Raw genomic sequence first — 25,702 nt, 5'->3', positions numbered from 1 at the left:
CTGATTTTGCTGTGCTGTGAAAATTCAGATATTTGCATGACTACTTTTGTTTTATTTTGTGAATAGCAAAAAGCATTCAACCCCATAATACATGCTGTTTTATTGGTCGCTCGTCCATTTCATATCCCATAGCTTAACCATTCATATATTTGGATTCCTTTCGACGCAGCGAGCAGTACGAGTACCACCTTGATGGGTCTGCGACGTTTCCTTCCAGAGTTATTACCAACAAACCACAAACATCCCAGAATCCTCTCGGTTTGGGGTCAAAATGTTGTCGCTCATTAAATCCCATAAGAAACGTCGCATCGAATGAATGTGATTGAATTCTCCCCGTCTGGATGAGCGGAATTGAATGGTGCAACTGATTTTGCTGTGCTGTGAAAATTCAGATATTTGCATGACTGCTTTTGTTTTATTTTGTGAATAGCAAAAAGCATTCAACCCCATAATACATGTTGTTTTATTGGTCGCTCGTCCATTTCATATCCCATAGCTTAACAACTCATATATTTGGATTCCTCTCGATAAGGCGAGCAGTACGAGTACCACCTTGATGGATCTGCGACGTTTTCTTCCAGAGTTATTACCAAAAAACCACAAACATCCCAGAATCCTCTCGGTTTGGGCTCAAAATGTTGTCGCTCATTAAATCCCATAAGAAACGTCGCATCGAATGAATGTGATTGAATTCTCCCCGTCTGGACGAGCGGAATTGAATGGTGCAACTGATTTTGCTGTGTTGTGAAAATTCAGATATTTGCATGACTGCTTTTGTTTTATTTTGTGAATAGCAAAAAGCATTCAACCCCATAATACATGCTGTTTTATTGGTCGCTCGTCCATTTCATATCCCATAGCTTAACCATTCATAAATTTGGATTCCTTTCGACGAGGCGAGCAGTAGGAGTACCACCTTGATGGGTATGCGACGTTTCCTTCCAGAGTTATTACCAAAAAAACACAAACATCCCAGAATCCTCTCGGTTTGGGCTCAAAATGTTGTCGCTCATTAAATCCCATAAGAAACGTCGCATCGAATGAATGTGATTGAATTCTCCCCGTCTGGACGAGCGGAATTGAATGGTGCAACTGATTTTGCTGTGCTGTGAAAATTCAGATATTTGCATGACTGCTTTTGTTTTATTTTGTGAATAGCAAAAAGCATTCAACCCCATAATACATGCTGTTTTATTGGTCGCTCGTCCATTTCATATCAAATAGCTTAACCATTCATATATTTGGATTCCGCTCGACGAGGCGAGCAGTACGAGTACCACCTTGATGGGACTGCGACGTTTCCTTCCAGAGTTATTACCAAAAAACCACAAAAATCCCAGAATCCTCTCGGTTTGGGGTCAAAATGTTGTCGCTCATTAAATCCCATAAGAAACGTCGCATCGAATGAATGTGATTGAATTCTCCCCGTCTGGACGAGCGGAATTGAATGGTGCAACTGATTTTGCTGTGCTGTGAAAATTCAGATATTTGCATGACTGCTTTTGTTTTATTTTGTGAATAGCAAAAAGCATTCAACCCCATAATACATGTTGTTTTATTGGTCGCTCGTCCATTTCATATCCCATAGCTTAACAACTCATATATTTGGATTCCTCTCGATAAGGCGAGCAGTACGAGTACCACCTTGATGGGTCTGCGACGTTTTCTTCCAAAGTTATTACCAAAAAACCACAAACATCCCAGAATCCTCTCGGTTTGGGGTCAAAATGTTGTCGCTCATTAAATCCCATAAGAAACGTCGCATCGAATGAATGTGATTGAATTCTCCCCGTCTGGACGAGCGGAATTGAATGGTGCAACTGATTTTGCTGTGTTGTGAAAATTCAGATATTTGCATGACTGCTTTTGTTTTATTTTGTGAATAGCAAAAAGCATTCAACCCCATAATACATGCTGTTTTATTGGTCGCTCGTCCATTTCATATCCCATAGCTTAACCATTCATAAATTTGGATTCCTTTCGACGAGGCGAGCAGTAGGAGTACCACCTTGATGGGTATGCGACGTTTCCTTCCAGAGTTATTACCAAAAAAACACAAACATCCCAGAATCCTCTCGGTTTGGGCTCAAAATGTTGTCGCTCATTAAATCCCATAAGAAATGTCGCATCGAATGAATGTGATTGAATTCTCCCCGTCTGGACGAGCGGAATTGAATGGTGCAACTGATTTTGCTGTGCTGTGAAAATTCAGATATTTGCATGACTGCTTTTGTTTTATTTTGTGAATAGCAAAAAGCATTCAACCCCATAATACATGCTGTTTTATTGGTCGCTCGTCCATTTCATATCAAATAGCTTAACCATTCATATATTTGGATTCCGCTCGACGAGGCGAGCAGTACGAGTACCACCTTGATGGGACTGCGACGTTTCCTTCCAGAGTTATTACCAAAAAACCACAAAAATCCCAGAATCCTCTCGGTTTGGGGTCAAAATGTTGTCGCTCATTAAATCCCATAAGAAACGGCGCATCGAATGAATGTGATTGAATTCTCCCCGTCTGGACGAGCGGAATTGAATGGTGCAACTGATTTTGCTGTGCTGTGAAAATTCAGATATTTGCATGACTGCTTTTGTTTTATTTTGTGAATAGCAAAAAGCATTCAACCCCATAATACATGTTGTTTTATTGGTCGCTCGTCCATTTCATATCCCATAGCTTAACAACTCATATATTTGGATTCCTCTCGATAAGGCGAGCAGTACGAGTACCACCTTGATGGGTCTGCGACGTTTTCTTCCAGAGTTATTACCAAAAAACCACAAACATCCCAGAATCCTCTCGGTTTGGGGTCAAAATGTTGTCGCTCATTAAATCCCATAAGAAACGTCGCATCGAATGAATGTGATTGAATTCTCCCCGTCTGGACGAGCGGAATTGAATGGTGCAACTGATTTTGCTGTGCTGTGAAAATTCAGATATTTGCATGACTGCTTTTGTTTTATTTTGTGAATAGCAAAAGGCATTCAACCCCATAATACATGCTGTTTTATTGGTCGCTCGTCCATTTCATATCCCATAGCTTAACCATTCATATATTTGGATTCCTTTCGACGAGGCGAGCAGTACGAGTACCACCTTGATGGGTATGCGACGTTTCCTTCCAGAGTTATTACCAAAAAAACACAAACATCCCAGAATCCTCTCGGTTTGGGCTCAAAATGTTGTCGCTCATTAAATCCCATAAGAAACGTCGCATCGAATGAATGTGATTGAATTCTCCCCGTCTGGACGAGCGGAATTGAATGGTGCAACTGATTTTGCTGTGCTGTGAAAATTCAGATATTTGCATGACTGCTTTTGTTTTATTTTGTGAATAGCAAAAACCATTCAACCCCATAATACATGTTGTTTTATTGGTCGCTCGTCCATTTCATATCCCATAGCTTAACAACTCATATATTTGGATTCCTCTCGATAAGGCGAGCAGTACGAGTACCACCTTGATGGGTCTGCGACGTTTTCTTCCAGAGTTATTACCAAAAAACCACAAACATCCCAGAATCCTCTCGGTTTGGGGTCAAAATGTTGTCGCTCATTAAATCCCATAAGAAACGTCGCATCGAATGAATGTGATTGAATTCTCCCCGTCTGGACGAGCGGAATTGAATGGTGCAACTGATTTTGCTGTGTTGTGAAAATTCAGATATTTGCATGACTGCTTTTGTTTTATTTTGTGAATAGCAAAAAGCATTCAACCCCATAATACATGCTGTTTTATTGGTCGCTCGTCCATTTCATATCCCATAGCTTAACCATTCATAAATTTGGATTCCTTTCGACGAGGCGAGCAGTAGGAGTACCACCTTGATGGGTATGCGACGTTTCCTTCCAGAGTTATTACCAAAAAAACACAAACATCCCAGAATCCTCTCGGTTTGGGCTCAAAATGTTGTCGCTCATTAAATCCCATAAGAAATGTCGCATCGAATGAATGTGATTGAATTCTCCCCGTCTGGACGAGCGGAATTGAATGGTGCAACTGATTTTGCTGTGCTGTGAAAATTCAGATATTTGCATGACTGCTTTTGTTTTATTTTGTGAATAGCAAAAAGCATTCAACCCCATAATACATGTTGTTTTATTGGTCGCTCGTCCATTTCATATCCCATAGCTTAACAACTCATATATTTGGATTCCTCTCGATAAGGCGAGCAGTACGAGTACCACCTTGATGGGTCTGCGACGTTTTCTTCCAGAGTTATTACCAAAAAACCACAAACATCCCAGAATCCTCTCGGTTTGGGGTCAAAATGTTGTCGCTCATTAAATCCCATAAGAAACGTCGCATCGAATGAATGTGATTGAATTCTCCCCGTCTGGACGAGCGGAATTGAATGGTGCAACTGATTTTGCTGTGTTGTGAAAATTCAGATATTTGCATGACTGCTTTTGTTTTATTTTGTGAATAGCAAAACGCATTCAACCCCATAATACATGCTGTTTTATTGGTCGCTCGTCCATTTCATATCCCATAGCTTAACCATTCATAAATTTGGATTCCTTTCGACGAGGCGAGCAGTAGGAGTACCACCTTGATGGGTATGCGACGTTTCCTTCCAGAGTTATTACCAAAAAAACACAAACATCCCAGAATCCTCTCGGTTTGGGCTCAAAATGTTGTCGCTCATTATATCCCATAAGAAATGTCGCATCGAATGAATGTGATTGAATTCTCCCCGTCTGGACGAGCGGAATTGAATGGTGCAACTGATTTTGCTGTGCTGTGAAAATTCAGATATTTGCATGACTGCTTTTGTTTTATTTTGTGAATAGCAAAAAGCATTCAACCCCATAATACATGTTGTTTTATTGGTCGCTCGTCCATTTCATATCCCATAGCTTAACAACTCATATATTTGGATTCCTCTCGATAAGGCGAGCAGTACGAGTACCACCTTGATGGGTCTGCGACGTTTTCTTCCAGAGTTATTACCAAAAAACCACAAACATCCCAGAATCCTCTCGGTTTGGGGTCAAAATGTTGTCGCTCATTAAATCCCATAAGAAACGTCGCATCGAATGAATGTGATTGAATTCTCCCCGTCTGGACGAGCGGAATTGAATGGTGCAACTGATTTTGCTGTGTTGTGAAAATTCAGATATTTGCATGACTGCTTTTGTTTTATTTTGTGAATAGCAAAAAGCATTCAACCCCATAATACATGCTGTTTTATTGGTCGCTCGTCCATTTCATATCCCATAGCTTAACCATTCATAAATTTGGATTCCTTTCGACGAGGCGAGCAGTAGGAGTACCACCTTGATGGGTATGCGACGTTTCCTTCCAGAGTTATTACCAAAAAAACACAAACATCCCAGAATCCTCTCGGTTTGGGCTCAAAATGTTGTCGCTCATTATATCCCATAAGAAATGTCGCATCGAATGAATGTGATTGAATTCTCCCCGTCTGGACGAGCGGAATTGAATGGTGCAACTGATTTTGCTGTGCTGTGAAAATTCAGATATTTGCATGACTGCTTTTGTTTTATTTTGTGAATAGCAAAAAGCATTCAACCCCATAATACATGCTGTTTTATTGGTCGCTCGTCCATTTCATATCAAATAGCTTAACCATTCATATATTTGGATTCCGCTCGACGAGGCGAGCAGTACGAGTACCACCTTGATGGGACTGCGACGTTTCCTTCCAGAGTTATTACCAAAAAACCACAAAAATCCCAGAATCCTCTCGGTTTGGGGTCAAAATGTTGTCGCTCATTAAATCCCATAAGAAACGGCGCATCGAATGAATGTGATTGAATTCTCCCCGTCTGGACGAGCGGAATTGAATGGTGCAACTGATTTTGCTGTGCTGTGAAAATTCAGATATTTGCATGACTGCTTTTGTTTTATTTTGTGAATAGCAAAAAGCATTCAACCCCATAATACATGCTGTTTTATTGGTCGCTCGTCCATTTCATATCCCATAGCTTAACCATTCATATATTTGGATTCCTTTCGACGAGGCGAGCAGTACGAGTACCACCTTGATGGGTATGCGACGTTTCCTTCCAGAGTTATTACCAAAAAAACACAAACATCCCAGAATCCTCTCGGTTTGGGCTCAAAATGTTGTCGCTCATTAAATCCCATAAGAAACGTCGCATCGAATGAATGTGATTGAATTCTCCCCGTCTGGACGAGCGGAATTGAATGGTGCAACTGATTTTGCTGTGCTGTGAAAATTCAGATATTTGCATGACTGCTTTTGTTTTATTTTGTGAATAGCAAAAACCATTCAACCCCATAATACATGTTGTTTTATTGGTCGCTCGTCCATTTCATATCCCATAGCTTAACAACTCATATATTTGGATTCCTCTCGATAAGGCGAGCAGTACGAGTACCACCTTGATGGGTCTGCGACGTTTTCTTCCAGAGTTATTACCAAAAAACCACAAACATCCCAGAATCCTCTCGGTTTGGGGTCAAAATGTTGTCGCTCATTAAATCCCATAAGAAACGTCGCATCGAATGAATGTGATTGAATTCTCCCCGTCTGGACGAGCGGAATTGAATGGTGCAACTGATTTTGCTGTGTTGTGAAAATTCAGATATTTGCATGACTGCTTTTGTTTTATTTTGTGAATAGCAAAAAGCATTCAACCCCATAATACATGCTGTTTTATTGGTCGCTCGTCCATTTCATATCCCATAGCTTAACCATTCATATATTTGGATTCCTTTCGACGAGGCGAGTAGTAGGAGTACCACCTTAATGGGTATGCGACGTTTCCTTCCAGAGTTATTACCAAAAAAACACAAACATCCCAGAATCCTCTCGGTTTGGGCTCAAAATGTTGTCGCTCATTAAATCCCATAAGAAACGTCGCATCGAATGAATGTGATTGAATTCTCCCCGTCTGGACGAGCGGAATTGAATGGTGCAACTGATTTTGCTGTGCTGTGAAAATTCAGATATTTGCATGACTGCTTTTGTTTTATTTTGTGAATAGCAAAAAGCATTCAACCCCATAATACATGCTGTTTTATTGGTCGCTCGTCCATTTCATATCACATAGCTTAACCATTCATATATTTGGATTCCGCTCGACGAGGCGAGCAGTACGAGTACCACCTTGATGGGACTGCGACGTTTCCTTCCAGAGTTATTACCAAAAAAACACAAAAATCCCAGAATCCTCTCGGTTGGGGGTCAAAATGTTGTCGCTCATTAAATCCCATAAGAAACGTCGCATCGAATGAATGTGATTGAATTCTCCCCGTCTGGACGAGCGGAATTGAATGGTGCAACTGATTTTGCTGTGCTGTGAAAATTCAGATATTTGCATGACTGCTTTTGTTTTATTTTGTGAATAGCAAAAAGCATTCAACCCCATAATACATGTTGTTTTATTGGTCGCTCGTCCATTTCATATCCCATAGCTTAACAACTCATATATTTGGATTCCTCTCGATAAGGCGAGCAGTACGAGTACCACCTTGATGGGTCTGCGACGTTTTCTTCCAGAGTTATTACCAAAAAACCACAAACATCCCAGAATCCTCTCGGTTTGGGGTCAAAATGTTGTCGCTCATTAAATCCCATAAGAAACGTCGCATCGAATGAATGTGATTGAATTCTCCCCGTCTGGACGAGCGGAATTGAATGGTGCAACTGATTTTGCTGTGTTGTGAAAATTCAGATATTTGCATGACTGCTTTTGTTTTATTTTGTGAATAGCAAAAAGCATTCAACCCCATAATACATGCTGTTTTATTGGTCGCTCGTCCATTTCATATCCCATAGCTTAACCATTCATAAATTTGGATTCCTTTCGACGAGGCGAGCAGTAGGAGTACCACCTTGATGGGTATGCGACGTTTCCTTCCAGAGTTATTACCAAAAAAACACAAACATCCCAGAATCCTCTCGGTTTGGGCTCAAAATGTTGTCGCTCATTATATCCCATAAGAAATGTCGCATCGAATGAATGTGATTGAATTCTCCCCGTCTGGACGAGCGGAATTGAATGGTGCAACTGATTTTGCTGTGCTGTGAAAATTCAGATATTTGCATGACTGCTTTTGTTTTATTTTGTGAATAGCAAAAAGCATTCAACCCCATAATACATGCTGTTTTATTGGTCGCTCGTCCATTTCATATCAAATAGCTTAACCATTCATATATTTGGATTCCGCTCGACGAGGCGAGCAGTACGAGTACCACCTTGATGGGACTGCGACGTTTCCTTCCAGAGTTATTACCAAAAAACCACAAAAATCCCAGAATCCTCTCGGTTTGGGGTCAAAATGTTGTCGCTCATTAAATCCCATAAGAAACGGCGCATCGAATGAATGTGATTGAATTCTCCCCGTCTGGACGAGCGGAATTGAATGGTGCAACTGATTTTGCTGTGCTGTGAAAATTCAGATATTTGCATGACTGCTTTTGTTTTATTTTGTGAATAGCAAAAAGCATTCAACCCCATAATACATGCTGTTTTATTGGTCGCTCGTCCATTTCATATCCCATAGCTTAACCATTCATATATTTGGATTCCTTTCGACGAGGCGAGCAGTACGAGTACCACCTTGATGGGTATGCGACGTTTCCTTCCAGAGTTATTACCAAAAAAACACAAACATCCCAGAATCCTCTCGGTTTGGGCTCAAAATGTTGTCGCTCATTAAATCCCATAAGAAACGTCGCATCGAATGAATGTGATTGAATTCTCCCCGTCTGGACGAGCGGAATTGAATGGTGCAACTGATTTTGCTGTGCTGTGAAAATTCAGATATTTGCATGACTGCTTTTGTTTTATTTTGTGAATAGCAAAAACCATTCAACCCCATAATACATGTTGTTTTATTGGTCGCTCGTCCATTTCATATCCCATAGCTTAACAACTCATATATTTGGATTCCTCTCGATAAGGCGAGCAGTACGAGTACCACCTTGATGGGTCTGCGACGTTTTCTTCCAGAGTTATTACCAAAAAACCACAAACATCCCAGAATCCTCTCGGTTTGGGGTCAAAATGTTGTCGCTCATTAAATCCCATAAGAAACGTCGCATCGAATGAATGTGATTGAATTCTCCCCGTCTGGACGAGCGGAATTGAATGGTGCAACTGATTTTGCTGTGTTGTGAAAATTCAGATATTTGCATGACTGCTTTTGTTTTATTTTGTGAATAGCAAAAAGCATTCAACCCCATAATACATGCTGTTTTATTGGTCGCTCGTCCATTTCATATCCCATAGCTTAACCATTCATATATTTGGATTCCTTTCGACGAGGCGAGTAGTAGGAGTACCACCTTAATGGGTATGCGACGTTTCCTTCCAGAGTTATTACCAAAAAAACACAAACATCCCAGAATCCTCTCGGTTTGGGCTCAAAATGTTGTCGCTCATTAAATCCCATAAGAAACGTCGCATCGAATGAATGTGATTGAATTCTCCCCGTCTGGACGAGCGGAATTGAATGGTGCAACTGATTTTGCTGTGCTGTGAAAATTCAGATATTTGCATGACTGCTTTTGTTTTATTTTGTGAATAGCAAAAAGCATTCAACCCCATAATACATGCTGTTTTATTGGTCGCTCGTCCATTTCATATCACATAGCTTAACCATTCATATATTTGGATTCCGCTCGACGAGGCGAGCAGTACGAGTACCACCTTGATGGGACTGCAACGTTTCCTTCCAGAGTTATTACCAAAAAAACACAAAAATCCCAGAATCCTCTCGGTTGGGGGTCAAAATGTTGTCGCTCATTAAATCCCATAAGAAACGTCGCATCGAATGAATGTGATTGAATTCTCCCCGTCTGGACGAGCGGAATTGAATGGTGCAACTGATTTTGCTGTGCTGTGAAAATTCAGATATTTGCATGACTGCTTTTGTTTTATTTTGTGAATAGCAAAAAGCATTCAACCCCATAATACATGCTGTTTTATTGGTCGCTCGTCCATTTCATATCCCATAGCTTAACCATTCATATATTTGGATTCCTTTCGACGAGGCGAGCAGTACGAGTACCACCTTGATGGGTATGCGACGTTTCCTTCCAGAGTTATTACCAAAAAAACACAAACATCCCAGAATCCTCTCGGTTTGGGCTCAAAATGTTGTCGCTCATTAAATCCCATAAGAAACGTCGCATCGAATGAATGTGATTGAATTCTCCCCGTCTGGACGAGCGGAATTGAATGGTGCAACTGATTTTGCTGTGCTGTGAAAATTCAGATATTTGCATGACTGCTTTTGTTTTATTTTGTGAATAGCAAAAACCATTCAACCCCATAATACATGTTGTTTTATTGGTCGCTCGTCCATTTCATATCCCATAGCTTAACAACTCATATATTTGGATTCCTCTCGATAAGGCGAGCAGTACGAGTACCACCTTGATGGGTCTGCGACGTTTTCTTCCAGAGTTATTACCAAAAAACCACAAACATCCCAGAATCCTCTCGGTTTGGGGTCAAAATGTTGTCGCTCATTAAATCCCATAAGAAACGTCGCATCGAATGAATGTGATTGAATTCTCCCCGTCTGGACGAGCGGAATTGAATGGTGCAACTGATTTTGCTGTGTTGTGAAAATTCAGATATTTGCATGACTGCTTTTGTTTTATTTTGTGAATAGCAAAAAGCATTCAACCCCATAATACATGCTGTTTTATTGGTCGCTCGTCCATTTCATATCCCATAGCTTAACCATTCATATATTTGGATTCCTTTCGACGAGGCGAGTAGTAGGAGTACCAACTTAATGGGTATGCGACGTTTCCTTCCAGAGTTATTACCAAAAAAACACAAACATCCCAGAATCCTCTCGGTTTGGGCTCAAAATGTTGTCGCTCATTAAATCCCATAAGAAACGTCGCATCGAATGAATGTGATTGAATTCTCCCCGTCTGGACGAGCGGAATTGAATGGTGCAACTGATTTTGCTGTGCTGTGAAAATTCAGATATTTGCATGACTGCTTTTGTTTTATTTTGTGAATAGCAAAAAGCATTCAACCCCATAATACATGCTGTTTTATTGGTCGCTCGTCCATTTCATATCACATAGCTTAACCATTCATATATTTGGATTCCGCTCGACGAGGCGAGCAGTACGAGTACCACCTTGATGGGACTGCGACGTTTCCTTCCAGAGTTATTACCAAAAAACCACAAAAATCCCAAAATCCTCTCGGTTTGGGGTCAAAATGTTGTCGCTCATTAAATCCCATAAGAAACGTCGCATCGAATGAATGTGATTGAATTCTCCCCGTCTGGAAAAGCGGAATTGAATGGTGCAACTGATTTTGCTGTGCTGTGAAAATTCAGATATTTGCATGACTGCTTTTGTTTTATTTTGTGAATAGCAAAAAGCATTCAACCCCATAATACATGTTGTTTTATTGGTCGCTCGTCCATTTCATATCCCATAGCTTAAGCATTCATATATTTGGATTCCTCTCGACGCGGCGAGCAGTACGAGTACCACCTTGATGGGTCTGCGACGTTTCCTTCCAGAGTTATTACCAACAAACCACAAACATCCCAGAATCCTCTCGGTTTGGGCTCAAAATGTTGTCGCTCATTAAATCCCATAAGAAACGTCGCATCGAATGAATGTGATTGAATTCTCCCCGTCTGGACGAGCGGAATTGAATGGTGCAACTGATTTTGCTGTGCTGTGAAAATTCAGATATTTGCATGACAGCTTTTGTTTTATTTTGTGAATAGCAAAAAGCATTCAACCCCATAATGCATGTTGTTTTATTGGTCGCTCGTCCATTTCATATCCCATAGCTTAACCATTCATATATTTGGATTCCTTTCGACGAGGCGAGCAGTAGGAGTACCACCTTGATGGGTATGCGACGTTTCCTTCCAGAGTTATTACCAAAAAAACACAAACATCCCAAAATCCTCTCGGTTTGGGCTCAAAATGTTGTCGCTCATTAAATCCCATAAGAAACGTCGCATCGAATGAATGTGATTGAATTCTCCCCGTCTGGACGAGCGGAATTGAATGGTGCAACTGATTTTGCTGTGCTGTGAAAATTCAGATATTTGCATGACTGCTTTTGTTTTATTTTGTGAATAGCAAAAAGCATTCAACCCCATAATACATGCTGTTTTATTGGTCGCTCGTCCATTTCATATCACATAGCTTAACCATTCATATATTTGGATTCCGCTCGACGAGGCGAGCAGTACGAGTACCACCTTGATGGGACTGCGACGTTTTCTTCCAGAGTTATTACCAAAAAACCACAAAAATCCCAGAATCCTCTCGGTTTGGGGTCAAAATGTTGTCGCTCATTAAATCCCATAAGAAACGTCGCATCGAATGAATGTGATTGAATTCTCCCCGTCTGGACGAGCGGAATTGAATGGTGCAACTGATTTTGCTGTGCTGTGAAAATTCAGATATTTGCATGACTGCTTTTGTTTTATTTTGTGAATAGCAAAAACCATTCAACCCCATAATACATGTTGTTTTATTGGTCGCTCGTCCATTTCATATCCCATAGCTTAACAACTCATATATTTGGATTCCTCTCGATAAGGCGAGCAGTACGAGTACCACCTTGATGGGTCTGCGACGTTTTCTTCCAGAGTTATTACCAAAAAACCACAAACATCCCAGAATCCTCTCGGTTTGGGGTCAAAATGTTGTCGCTCATTAAATCCCATAAGAAACGTCGCATCGAATGAATGTGATTGAATTCTCCCCGTCTGGACGAGCGGAATTGAATGGTGCAACTGATTTTGCTGTGTTGTGAAAATTCAGATATTTGCATGACTGCTTTTGTTTTATTTTGTGAATAGCAAAAAGCATTCAACCCCATAATACATGCTGTTTTATTGGTCGCTCGTCCATTTCATATCCCATAGCTTAACCATTCATATATTTGGATTCCTTTCGACGAGGCGAGTAGTAGGAGTACCAACTTAATGGGTATGCGACGTTTCCTTCCAGAGTTATTACCAAAAAAACACAAACATCCCAGAATCCTCTCGGTTTGGGCTCAAAATGTTGTCGCTCATTAAATCCCATAAGAAACGTCGCATCGAATGAATGTGATTGAATTCTCCCCGTCTGGACGAGCGGAATTGAATGGTGCAACTGATTTTGCTGTGCTGTGAAAATTCAGATATTTGCATGACTGCTTTTGTTTTATTTTGTGAATAGCAAAAAGCATTCAACCCCATAATACATGCTGTTTTATTGGTCGCTCGTCCATTTCATATCACATAGCTTAACCATTCATATATTTGGATTCCGCTCGACGAGGCGAGCAGTACGAGTACCACCTTGATGGGACTGCGACGTTTCCTTCCAGAGTTATTACCAAAAAACCACAAAAATCCCAAAATCCTCTCGGTTTGGGGTCAAAATGTTGTCGCTCATTAAATCCCATAAGAAACGTCGCATCGAATGAATGTGATTGAATTCTCCCCGTCTGGAAAAGCGGAATTGAATGGTGCAACTGATTTTGCTGTGCTGTGAAAATTCAGATATTTGCATGACTGCTTTTGTTTTATTTTGTGAATAGCAAAAAGCATTCAACCCCATAATACATGTTGTTTTATTGGTCGCTCGTCCATTTCATATCCCATAGCTTAAGCATTCATATATTTGGATTCCTCTCGACGCGGCGAGCAGTACGAGTACCACCTTGATGGGTCTGCGACGTTTCCTTCCAGAGTTATTACCAACAAACCACAAACATCCCAGAATCCTCTCGGTTTGGGCTCAAAATGTTGTCGCTCATTAAATCCCATAAGAAACGTCGCATCGAATGAATGTGATTGAATTCTCCCCGTCTGGACGAGCGGAATTGAATGGTGCAACTGATTTTGCTGTGCTGTGAAAATTCAGATATTTGCATGACAGCTTTTGTTTTATTTTGTGAATAGCAAAAAGCATTCAACCCCATAATGCATGTTGTTTTATTGGTCGCTCGTCCATTTCATATCCCATAGCTTAACCATTCATATATTTGGATTCCTTTCGACGAGGCGAGCAGTAGGAGTACCACCTTGATGGGTATGCGACGTTTCCTTCCAGAGTTATTACCAAAAAAACACAAACATCCCAAAATCCTCTCGGTTTGGGCTCAAAATGTTGTCGCTCATTAAATCCCATAAGAAACGTCGCATCGAATGAATGTGATTGAATTCTCCCCGTCTGGACGAGCGGAATTGAATGGTGCAACTGATTTTGCTGTGCTGTGAAAATTCAGATATTTGCATGACTGCTTTTGTTTTATTTTGTGAATAGCAAAAAGCATTCAACCCCATAATACATGCTGTTTTATTGGTCGCTCGTCCATTTCATATCACATAGCTTAACCATTCATATATTTGGATTCCGCTCGACGAGGCGAGCAGTACGAGTACCACCTTGATGGGACTGCGACGTTTTCTTCCAGAGTTATTACCAAAAAACCACAAAAATCCCAGAATCCTCTCGGTTTGGGGTCAAAATGTTGTCGCTCATTAAATCCCATAAGAAACGTCGCATCGAATGAATGTGATTGAATTCTCCCCGTCTGGACGAGCGGAATTGAATGGTGCAACTGATTTTGCTGTGCTGTGAAAATTCAGATATTTGCATGACTGCTTTTGTTTTATTTTGTGAATAGCAAAAAGCATTCAACCCCATAATACATGTTGTTTTATTGGTCGCTCGTCCATTTCATATCCCATAGCTTAACAACTCATATATTTGGATTCCTCTCGATAAGGCGAGCAGTACGAGTACCACCTTGATGGGTCTGCGACGTTTTCTTCCAGAGTTATTACCAAAAAACCACAAACATCCCAGAATCCTCTCGGTTTGGGGTCAAAATGTTGTCGCTCATTAAATCCCATAAGAAACGTCGCATCGAATGAATGTGATTGAATTCTCCCCGTCTGGACGAGCGGAATTGAATGGTGCAACTGATTTTGCTGTGCTGTGAAAATTCAGATATTTGCATGACTGCTTTTGTTTTATTTTGTGAATAGCAAAAAGCATTCAACCCCATAATACATGCTGTTTTATTGGTCGCTCGTCCATTTCATATCCCATAGCTTAACCATTCATATATTTGGATTCCTTTCGACGAGGCGAGCAGTACGAGTACCACCTTGATGGGTATGCGACGTTTCCTTCCAGAGTTATTACCAAAAAAACACAAACATCCCAGAATCCTCTCGGTTTGGGCTCAAAATGTTGTCGCTCATTAAATCCCATAAGAAACGTCGCATCGAATGAATGTGATTGAATTCTCCCCGTCTGGACGAGCGGAATTGAATGGTGCAACTGATTTTGCTGTGCTGTGAAAATTCAGATATTTGCATGACTGCTTTTGTTTTATTTTGTGAATAGCAAAAAGCATTCAACCCCATAATACATGCTGTTTTATTGGTCGCTCGTCCATTTCATATCACATAGCTTAACCATTCATATATTTGGATTCCGCTCGACGAGGCGAGCAGTACGAGTACCACCTTGATGGGACTGCGACGTTTCCTTCCAGAGTTATTACCAAAAAAACACAAAAATCCCAAAATCCTCTCGGTTTGGGGTCAAAATGTTGTCGCTCATTAAATCCCATAAGAAACGTCGCATCGAATGAATGTGATTGAATTCTCCCCGTCTGGAAAAGCAGAATTGAATGGTGCAACTGATTTTGCTGTGCTGTGAAAATTCAGATATTTGCATGACTGCTTTTGTTTTATTTTGTGAATAGCAAAAAGCATTCAACCCCATAATACATGTTGTTTTATTGGTCGCTCGTCCATTTCATATCCCATAGCTTAAGCATTCGTATATTTGGATTCCTCTCGACGCGGCGAGCAGTACGAGTACCACCTTGATGGGTCTGCGACGTTTCCTTCCAGAGTTATTACCAACAAACCACAAACATCCCAGAATCCTCTCGGTTTGGGCTCAAAATGTTGTCGCTCATTAAATCCCATAAGAAACGTCGCATCGAATGAATGTGATTGAATTCTCCCCGTCTGGACGAGCGGAATTGAATGGTGCAACTGATTTTGCTGTGCTGTGAAAATTCAGATATTTGCATGACAGCTTTTGTTTTATTTTGTGAATAGCAAAAAGCATTCAACCCCATAATACATGCTGTTTTATTGGTCGCTAGTCCATTTCATATCCCATAGCTTAACTATTCATATATTTGGATTCCTTTCGACGAGGCGAGCAGTACGTGTACCACCTTGATGGGTATGCGACATTTCCTTCCAGAGTTATTACCAAAAAAACACAAACATCCCAGAATCCTCTCGGTTTGGGCTCAAAATGTTGTCGCTCATTAAATCCCATAAGAAACGTCGCATCGAATGAATGTGATTGAATTCTCCCCGTCTGGACGAGCGGAATTGAATGGTGCAACTGATTTTGCTGTGCTGTGAAAATTCAGATATTTGCATGACTGCTTTTGTTTTATTTTGTGAATAGCAAAAAGCATTCAACCCCATAATACATGTTGTTTTATTGGTCGCTCGTCCATTTCATATCCCATAGCTTAAGCATTCATATATTTGGATTCCTCTCGACGCGGCGAGCAGTACGAGTACCACCTTGATGGGTCTGCGACGTTTCCTTCCAGAGTTATTACCAACAAACCACAAACATCCCAGAATCCTCTCGGTTTGGGCTCAAAATGTTGTCGCTCATTAAATCCCATAAGAAACGTCGCATCGAATGAATGTGATTGAATTCTCCCCGTCTGGAAGAGCGGAATTGAATGGTGCAACTGATTTTGCTGTGCTGTGAAAATTCAGATATTTGCATGACTGCTTTTGTTTTATTTTGTGAATAGCAAAAAGCATTCAACCCCATAATACATGTTGTTTTATTGGTCGCTCGTCCATTTCATATCCCATAGCTTAAGCATTCATATATTTGGATTCCTCTCGACGCGGCGAGCAGTACGAGTACCACCTTGATGGGTCTGCGACGTTTCCTTCCAGAGTTATTACCAACAAACCACAAACATCCCAGAATCCTCTCGGTTTGGGCTCAAAATGTTGTCGCTCATTAAATCCCATAAGAAACGTCGCATCGAATGAATGTGATTGAAATCTCCCCGTCTGGAAGAGCGGAATTGAATGGTGCAACTGATTTTGCTGTGCTGTGAAAATTCAGATATTTGCATGACTGCTTTTGTTTTATTTTGTGAATAGCAAAAAGCATTCAACCCCATAATACATGTTGTTTTATTGGTCGCTCGTCCATTTCATATCCAATAGCTTAAGCATTCATATATTTGGATTCCTCTCGACGCGGCGAGCAGTACGAGTACCACCTTGATGGGTCTGCGACGTTTCCTTCCAGAGTTATTACCAACAAACCACAAATATCCCAGAATCCTCTCGGTTTGGGCTCAAAATGTTGTCGCTCATTAAATCCCATAAGAAACGTCGCATCGAATGAATGTGATTGAATTCTCCCCGTCTGGACGAGCGGAATTGAATGGTGCAACTGATTTTGCTGTGCTGTGAAAATTCAGATATTTGCATGACTGCTTTTGTTTTATTTTGTGAATAGCAAAAAGCATTCAACCCCATAATACATGTTGTTTTATTGGTCGCTCGTCCATTTCATATCCCATAGCTTAACAACTCATAAATTTGGATTCCTCTCGATAAGGCGAGCAGTACGAGTACCACCTTGATGGATCTGCGACGTTTTCTTCCAGAGTTATTACCAAAAAACCACAAACATCCCAGAATCCTCTCGGTTTGGGGTCAAAATGTTGTCGCTCATTAAATCCCATAAGAAACGTCGCATCGAATGAATGTGATTGAATTCTCCCCGTCTGGACGAGCGGAATTGAATGGTGCAACTGATTTTGCTGTGTTGTGAAAATTCAGATATTTGCATGACTGCTTTTGTTTTATTTTGTGAATAGCAAAAAGCATTCAACCCCATAATACATGCTGTTTTATTGGTCGCTCGTCCATTTCATATCCCATAGCTTAACTATTCATATATTTGGATTCCTTTCGACGAGGCGAGCAGTACGAGTACCACCTTGATGGGTATGCGACGTTTCCTTCCAGAGTTATTACCAAAAAAACACAAACATCCCAGAATCCTCTCGGTTTGGGCTCAAAATGTTGTCGCTCATTAAATCCCATAAGAAACGTCGCATCGAATGAATGTGATTGAATTCTCCCCGTCTGGACGAGCGGAATTGAATGGTGCAACTGATTTTGCTGTGTTGTGAAAATTCAGATATTTGCATGACTGCTTTTGTTTTATTTTGTGAATAGCAAAAAGCATTCAACCCCATAATACATGCTGTTTTATTGGTCGCTCGTCCATTTCATATCCCATAGCTTAACTATTCATATATTTGGATTCCTTTCGACGAGGCGAGCAGTACGAGTACCACCTTGATGGGTATGCGACGTTTCCTTCCAGAGTTATTACCAAAAAAACACAAACATCCCAGAATCCTCTCGGTTTGGGCTCAAAATGTTGTCGCTCATTAAATCCCATAAGAAACGTCGCATCGAATGAATGTGATTGAATTCTCCCCGTCTGGACGAGCGGAATTGAATGGTGCAACTGATTTTGCTGTGCTGTGAAAATTCAGATATTTGCATGACAGCTTTTGTTTTATTTTGTGAATAGCAAAAAGCATTCAACCCCATAATACATGTTGTTTTATTGGTCGCTCGTCCATTTCATATCCCATAGCTTAACAACTCATAAATTTGGATTCCTCTCGATAAGGCGAGCAGTACGAGTACCACCTTGATGGATCTGCGACGTTTTCTTCCAGAGTTATTACCAAAAAACCACAAACATCCCAGAATCCTCTCGGTTTGGGCTCAAAATGTTGTCGCTCATTAAATCCCATAAGAAACGTCGCATCGAATGAATGTGATTGAATTCTCCCCGTCTGGACGAGCGGAATTGAATGGTGCAACTGATTTTGCTGTGCTGTGAAAATTCAGATATTTGCATGACTGCTTTTGTTTTATTTTGTGAATAGCAAAGAGCATTCAACCCCATAATACATGCTGTTTTATTGGTCGCTCGTCCATTTCATATCCCATAGCTTAACTATTCATATATTTGGATTCCTTTCGACGAGGCGAGCAGTACGAGTACCACCTTGATGGGTATGCGACGTTTCCTTCCAGAGTTATTACCAAAAAAACACAAACATCCCAGAATCCTCTCGGTTTGGGCTCAAAATGTTGTCGCTCATTAAATCCCATAAGAAACGTCGCATCGAATGAATGTGATTGAATTCTCCCCGTCTGGACGAGCGGAATTGAATGGTGCAACTGATTTTGCTGTGCTGTGAAAATTCAGATATTTGCATGACAGCTTTTGTTTTATTTTGTGAATAGCAAAAAGCATTCAACCCCATAATACATGTTGTTTTATTGGTCGCTCGTCCATTTCATATCCCATAGCTTAACAACTCATATATTTGGATTCCTCTCGATAAGGCGAGCAGTACGAGTACCACCTTGATGGGTCTGCGACGTTTTCTTCCAGAGTTATTACCAAAAAACCACAAACATCCCAGAATCCTCTCGGTTTGGGCTCAAAATGTTGTCGCTCATTAAATCCCATAAGAAACGTCGCATCGAATGAATGTGATTGAATTCTCCCCGTCTGGACGAGCGGAATTGAATGGTGCAACTGATTTTGCTGTGTTGTGAAAATTCAGATATTTGCATGACTGCTTTTGTTTTATTTTGTGAATAGCAAAAAGCATTCAACCCCATAATACATGCTGTTTTATTGGTCGCTCGTCCATTTCATATCCCATAGCTTAACTATTCATATATTTGGATTCCTTTCGACGAGGCGAGCAGTACGAGTACCACCTTGATGGGTATGCGACGTTTCCTTCCAGAGTTATTACCAAAAAAACACAAACATCCCAGAATCCTCTCGGTTTGGGCTCAAAATGTTGTCGCTCATTAAATCCCATAAGAAACGTCGCATCGAATGAATGTGATTGAATTCTCCCCGTCTGGACGAGCGGAATTGAATGGTGCAACTGATTTTGCTGTGTTGTGAAAATTCAGATATTTGCATGACTGCTTTTGTTTTATTTTGTGAATAGCAAAAAGCATTCAACCCCATAATACATGCTGTTTTATTGGTCGCTCGTCCATTTCATATCCCATAGCTTAACTATTCATATATTTGGATTCCTTTCGACGAGGCGAGCAGTACGAGTACCACCTTGATGGGTATGCGACGTTTCCTTCCAGAGTTATTACCAAAAAAACACAAACATCCCAGAATCCTCTCGGTTTGGGCTCAAAATGTTGTCGCTCATTAAATCCCATAAGAAACGTCGCATCGAATGAATGTGATTGAATTCTCCCCGTCTGGACGAGCGGAATTGAATGGTGCAACTGATTTTGCTGTGCTGTGAAAATTCAGATATTTGCATGACAGCTTTTGTTTTATTTTGTGAATAGCAAAAAGCATTCAACCCCATAATACATGTTGTTTTATTGGTCGCTCGTCCATTTCATATCCCATAGCTTAACAACTCATAAATTTGGATTCCTCTCGATAAGGCGAGCAGTACGAGTACCACCTTGATGGATCTGCGACGTTTTCTTCCAGAGTTATTACCAAAAAACCACAAACATCCCAGAATCCTCTCGGTTTGGGCTCAAAATGTTGTCGCTCATTAAATCCCATAAGAAACGTCGCATCGAATGAATGTGATTGAATTCTCCCCGTCTGGACGAGCGGAATTGAATGGTGCAACTGATTTTGCTGTGTTGTGAAAATTCAGATATTTGCATGACTGCTTTTGTTTTATTTTGTGAATAGCAAAAAGCATTCAACCCCATAATACATGCTGTTTTATTGGTCGCTCGTCCATTTCATATCCCATAGCTTAACTATTCATATATTTGGATTCCTTTCGATGAGGCGAGCAGTACGAGTACCACCTTGATGGGTATGCGACGTTTCCTTCCAGAGTTATTACCAAAAAAACACAAACATCCCAGAATCCTCTCGGTTTGGGCTCAAAATGTTGTCGCTCATTAAATCCCATAAGAAACGTCGCATCGAATGAATGTGATTGAATTCTCCCCGTCTGGACGAGCGGAATTGAATGGTGCAACTGATTTTGCTGTGCTGTGAAAATTCAGATATTTGCATGACAGCTTTTGTTTTATTTTGTGAATAGCAAAAAGCATTCAACCCCATAATACATGTTGTTTTATTGGTCGCTCGTCCATTTCATATCCCATAGCTTAACAACTCATATATTTGGATTCCTCTCGATAAGGCGAGCAGTACGAGTACCACCTTGATGGGTCTGCGACGTTTTCTTCCAGAGTTATTACCAAAAAACCACAAACATCCCAGAATCCTCTCGGTTTGGGCTCAAAATGTTGTCGCTCATTAAATCCCATAAGAAACGTCGCATCGAATGAATGTGATTGAATTCTCCCCGTCTGGACGAGCGGAATTGAATGGTGCAACTGATTTTGCTGTGCTGTGAAAATTCAGATATTTGCATGACAGCTTTTGTTTTATTTTGTGAATAGCAAAAAGCATTCAACCCCATAATACATGTTGTTTTATTGGTCGCTCGTCCATTTCATATCCCATAGCTTAACAACTCATATATTTGGATTCCTCTCGATAAGGCGAGCAGTACGAGTACCACCTTGATGGGTCTGCGACGTTTTCTTCCAGAGTTATTACCAAAAAACCACAAACATCCCAGAATCCTCTCGGTTTGGGGTCAAAATGTTGTCGCTCATTAAATCCCATGAGAAACGTCGCATCGAATGAATGTGATTGAATTCTCCCCGTCTGGACGAGCGGAATTGAATGGTGCAACTGATTTTGCTGTGTTGTGAAAATTCAGATATTTGCATGACTGCTTTTGTTTTATTTTGTGAATAGCAAAAAGCATTCAACCCCATAATACATGCTGTTTTATTGGTCGCTAGTCCATTTCATATCCCATAGCTTAACTATTCATATATTTGGATTCCTTTCGACGAGGCGAGCAGTACGAGTACCACCTTGATGGGTATGCGACGTTTCCTTCCAGAGTTATTACCAAAAAAACACAAACATCCCAGAATCCTCTCGGTTTGGGCTCAAAATGTTGTCGCTCATTAAATCCCATAAGAAACGTCGCATCGAATGAATGTGATTGAATTCTCCCCGTCTGGACGAGCGGAATTGAATGGTGCAACTGATTTTGCTGTGCTGTGAAAATTCAGATATTTGCATGACTGCTTTTGTTTTATTTTGTGAATAGCAAAAAGCATTCAACCCCATAATACATGTTGTTTTATTGGTCGCTCGTCCATTTCATATCCCATAGCTTAAGCATTCATATATTTGGATTCCTCTCGACGCGGCGAGCAGTACGAGTACCACCTTGATGGGTCTGCGACGTTTCCTTCCAGAGTTATTACCAACAAACCACAAACATCCCAGAATCCTCTCGGTTTGGGGTCAAAATGTTGTCGCTCATTAAATCCCATGAGAAACGTCGCATCGAATGAATGTGATTGAATTCTCCCCGTCTGGACGAGCGGAATTGAATGGTGCAACTGATTTTGCTGTGTTGTGAAAATTCAGATATTTGCATGACTGCTTTTGTTTTATTTTGTGAATAGCAAAAAGCATTCAACCCCATAATACATGCTGTTTTATTGGTCGCTAGTCCATTTCATATCCCATAGCTTAACTATTCATATATTTGGATTCCTTTCGACGAGGCGAGCAGTACGAGTACCACCTTGATGGGTATGCGACGTTTCCTTCCAGAGTTATTACCAAAAAAACACAAACATCCCAGAATCCTCTCGGTTTGGGCTCAAAATGTTGTCGCTCATTAAATCCCATAAGAAACGTCGCATCGAATGAATGTGATTGAATTCTCCCCGTCTGGACGAGCGGAATTGAATGGTGCAACTGATTTTGCTGTGCTGTGAAAATTCAGATATTTGCATGACTGCTTTTGTTTTATTTTGTGAATAGCAAAAAGCATTCAACCCCATAATACATGTTGTTTTATTGGTCGCTCGTCCATTTCATATCCCATAGCTTAAGCATTCATATATTTGGATTCCTCTCGACGCGGCGAGCAGTACGAGTACCACCTTGATGGGACTGCGACGTTTCCTTCCAGAGTTATTACCAAAAAACCACAAAAATCCCAAAATCCTCTCGGTTTGGGGTCAAAATGTTGTCGCTCATTAAATCCCATAAGAAACGTCGCATCGAATGAATGTGATTGAATTCTCCCCGTCTGGAAAAGCGGAATTGAATGGTGCAACTGATTTTGCTGTGCTGTGAAAATTCAGATATTTGCATGACTGCTTTTGTTTTATTTTGTGAATAGCAAAAAGCATTCAACCCCATAATACATGTTGTTTTATTGGTCGCTCGTCCATTTCATATCCCATAGCTTAAGCATTCGTATATTTGGATTCCTCTCGACGCGGCGAGCAGTACGAGTACCACCTTGATGGGTCTGCGACGTTTCCTTCCAGAGTTATTACCAACAAACCACAAACATCCCAGAATCCTCTCGGTTTGGGCTCAAAATGTTGTCGCTCATTAAATCCCATAAGAAACGTCGCATCGAATGAATGTGATTGAATTCTCCCCGTCTGGACGAGCGGAATTGAATGGTGCAACTGATTTTGCTGTGCTGTGAAAATTCAGATATTTGCATGACAGCTTTTGTTTTATTTTGTGAATAGCAAAAAGCATTCAACCCCATAATACATGCTGTTTTATTGGTCGCTAGTCCATTTCATATCCCATAGCTTAACTATTCATATATTTGGATTCCTTTCGACGAGGCGAGCAGTACGTGTACCACCTTGATGGGTATGCGACATTTCCTTCCAGAGTTATTACCAAAAAAACACAAACATCCCAGAATCCTCTCGGTTTGGGCTCAAAATGTTGTCGCTCATTAAATCCCATAAGAAACGTCGCATCGAATGAATGTGATTGAATTCTCCCCGTCTGGACGAGCGGAATTGAATGGTGCAACTGATTTTGCTGTGCTGTGAAAATTCAGATATTTGCATGACTGCTTTTGTTTTATTTTGTGAATAGCAAAAAGCATTCAACCCCATAATACATGTTGTTTTATTGGTCGCTCGTCCATTTCATATCCCATAGCTTAAGCATTCATATATTTGGATTCCTCTCGACGCGGCGAGCAGTACGAGTACCACCTTGATGGGTCTGCGACGTTTCCTTCCAGAGTTATTACCAACAAACCACAAACATCCCAGAATCCTCTCGGTTTGGGCTCAAAATGTTGTCGCTCATTAAATCCCATAAGAAACGTCGCATCGAATGAATGTGATTGAATTCTCCCCGTCTGGAAGAGCGGAATTGAATGGTGCAACTGATTTTGCTGTGCTGTGAAAATTCAGATATTTGCATGACTGCTTTTGTTTTATTTTGTGAATAGCAAAAAGCATTCAACCCCATAATACATGTTGTTTTATTGGTCGCTCGTCCATTTCATATCCCATAGCTTAAGCATTCATATATTTGGATTCCTCTCGACGCGTCGAGCAGTACGAGTACCACCTTGATGGGTCTGCGACGTTTCCTTCCAGAGTTATTACCAACAAACCACAAACATCCCAGAATCCTCTCGGTTTGGGCTCAAAATGTTGTCGCTCATTAAATCCCATAAGAAACGTCGCATCGAATGAATGTGATTGAAATCTCCCCGTCTGGAAGAGCGGAATTGAATGGTGCAACTGATTTTGCTGTGCTGTGAAAATTCAGATATTTGCATGACTGCTTTTGTTTTATTTTGTGAATAGCAAAAAGCATTCAACCCCATAATACATGTTGTTTTATTGGTCGCTCGTCCATTTCATATCCAATAGCTTAAGCATTCATATATTTGGATTCCTCTCGACGCGGCGAGCAGTACGAGTACCACCTTGATGGGTCTGCGACGTTTCCTTCCAGAGTTATTACCAACAAACCACAAATATCCCAGAATCCTCTCGGTTTGGGCTCAAAATGTTGTCGCTCATTAAATCCCATAAGAAACGTCGCATCGAATGAATGTGATTGAATTCTCCCCGTCTGGACGAGCGGAATTGAATGGTGCAACTGATTTTGCTGTGCTGTGAAAATTCAGATATTTGCATGACTGCTTTTGTTTTATTTTGTGAATAGCAAAAAGCATTCAACCCCATAATACATGTTGTTTTATTGGTCGCTCGTCCATTTCATATCCCATAGCTTAACAACTCATAAATTTGGATTCCTCTCGATAAGGCGAGCAGTACGAGTACCACCTTGATGGATCTGCGACGTTTTCTTCCAGAGTTATTACCAAAAAACCACAAACATCCCAGAATCCTCTCGGTTTGGGGTCAAAATGTTGTCGCTCATTAAATCCCATAAGAAACGTCGCATCGAATGAATGTGATTGAATTCTCCCCGTCTGGACGAGCGGAATTGAATGGTGCAACTGATTTTGCTGTGTTGTGAAAATTCAGATATTTGCATGACTGCTTTTGTTTTATTTTGTGAATAGCAAAAAGCATTCAACCCCATAATACATGCTGTTTTATTGGTCGCTCGTCCATTTCATATCCCATAGCTTAACTATTCATATATTTGGATTCCTTTCGACGAGGCGAGCAGTACGAGTACCACCTTGATGGGTATGCGACGTTTCCTTCCAGAGTTA

This window comes from Petromyzon marinus, unplaced genomic scaffold (assembly GCF_048934315.1).
Source record: "Petromyzon marinus isolate PM22_M1 ecotype Great Lakes invasive population unplaced genomic scaffold, UKy_Petmar_22M1.pri1.0 PM_Scaffold_8, whole genome shotgun sequence".
Classification (NCBI taxonomy): Eukaryota; Metazoa; Chordata; class Hyperoartia; order Petromyzontiformes; family Petromyzontidae; genus Petromyzon; species Petromyzon marinus.
Note: the sequence above shows the minus strand (reverse complement) of the source record.